This window comes from Numida meleagris, chromosome 6 (genome assembly GCF_002078875.1).
Source record: "Numida meleagris isolate 19003 breed g44 Domestic line chromosome 6, NumMel1.0, whole genome shotgun sequence".
Classification (NCBI taxonomy): domain Eukaryota; kingdom Metazoa; phylum Chordata; class Aves; order Galliformes; family Numididae; genus Numida; species Numida meleagris.
In genome coordinates, this window is record NC_034414.1 from 14,328,361 (window position 1) to 14,329,916 (window position 1,556).

Below are 1,556 nucleotides of genomic sequence, written 5' to 3' on the forward strand. Positions count from 1 at the left end.
CCGGCAATGACAATGGCTGCACATCTGGTGCCCGGCAGCGCGGCGCTGCTTTGTTCTGCCACCGCGGCATCACCCCGGCCCTCCCCGCCTCACTTCCCCCGGTAACAGCGGGTGCTGCCGGGCCCCTGGGAGCGTACGGGACACCGAGCCCTTCTGTCCCTCTCCTCCTCTCCTCCCGTTTGCTGCCGTGGGAGATGCTCTGCGGGTCGGGCTCGACCCCGGGCCAGGACAGCGGTGTGCCGGGGCCGGGGTTGGAGAGAAGCTGCAGAAACGCCTTCCCTTCTAGCACGGCGGAGCGACCCCGGTGTGCAGAGGTTTCCACCCCGATACGCTTCGCACTGATTTTTGCAGCAGGAGAAGAGGGGACCGTGGGACTTACGTCCCAGGGCTTCACACCCTCGGTGCTCGCCGAGATCCGACGCCGCGCACCTGGAGAGAAGAGAGTTAATTCTGAACACCCGGCATCCGCACGGCGGCGGGGAGGACGGCTCCCTCGATTTCATAAGCGCCAGCAAAACCCTAAAGCTCCTAAACCCTAATCCGCCGCTGAGCCGGAGCTGCCGGGCCGCGGTAAGGACAGAAGCGCGCTGCGGGGCGCGCCCGGTGCAGCCGCCAGGTGGGACAGGTGACGCGCCCGGCCCCGCGGCCAGCGCGCCCTCTGCCCGAGCTGCGGCTCCGCGCCGCTCCGCGCCCGCGGGGTGACGTCACCCTCCTCTGCGCCTCCCGCGCTGATTGGCTGCGGGTGACGTCAACGCTTTTTTTTTTTTTTTTCTCTCCCCCCCCCCCCCCCCCCCCCCCTATCCCCCCCCCCCCCCCCTCCGAGGCATGACCTCATCGCCGGCGCATTCCCGGCGCGCGGAGCGGCGCGGAGCGGCGCGGAGCTCGGCCCCTGCGCTGCGCGGCATGCGGGCCCTGCGGAGAGGCGCGGCCGTCCGCGCCCGCCGCACCGGGTCAGTGCGAGCCGGGCCGGGCTGGGCCGGGAGGGGACAGCCCCATAGGGGCTATAGGGCTTTGGGAGGGAGGCGCGGTGCGGCCGCGTGTGCGGAGTGGAGCCGCGGTGGGGCTGGGGGAGGTGCTGCCGTGCCGCGTTGGAAATACCCGCACCTATGTTCGCGTGTGTTATTATCCATAGGGTTTTAAAGTGGGAGTGGGATCGTTTCGGAGCAAGCGCTAATAAAAAACACCTGTGGGGGGTGGGCGCAGGTGGGAGCGGAGCATCCCCGGCTGCGGGGCGGTACCGAGGGGGATTCGGGAGCCGCGGTGGCAGCTCCGTGGTTTTCCGACGCCGAAAGGTTCGGAACGTCTCTGTGCCCCCGGCTGCGAGCGGGGCCGCGCGCGTTGGGCTGCGCGGTCCGTGCGGCGCTGCGCTGCTGCGGGCGGAGAGCGCCTTGTGCGCCCCGCTCAAATCGTCCCCTCCGCCCTCCCCCTGTGCGCGCGGACCGGTCCTCATCCCCCCCAGCCCTGGGCAATTCTCTGCGTGCGGAGCGCCGGTCGCTTTCCCGAGCTCGGCGATGATTTCCCTTATTGATAAATAAGTTCCTTCTCCTTCCTGCTCT

The 1,556-nt window shown here is 69.4% G+C and overlaps 1 protein-coding gene and 1 long non-coding RNA gene across 2 annotated transcripts in view; one reads left to right on the forward strand and one right to left on the reverse strand.

Annotated features, from left to right (window-relative positions):
* LOC110401452 overlaps positions 1 to 677 on the reverse strand; it is a 1,258-nt gene extending 581 nt beyond the window's left edge. The window contains exon 1 of the long non-coding RNA XR_002440389.1: positions 430 to 677. This is a non-coding gene — a long non-coding RNA (uncharacterized LOC110401452). The remainder of the gene's footprint in view (positions 1 to 429) is intronic.
* Positions 820 to 1,556, forward strand: part of DUSP8 (dual specificity phosphatase 8) — a 33,710-nt gene continuing 32,973 nt past the window's right edge. Inside the window, exon 1 of the mRNA XM_021402585.1 lies at positions 820 to 950. The gene's annotated coding sequence lies outside the window, so the exon portion shown is untranslated. The remainder of the gene's footprint in view (positions 951 to 1,556) is intronic.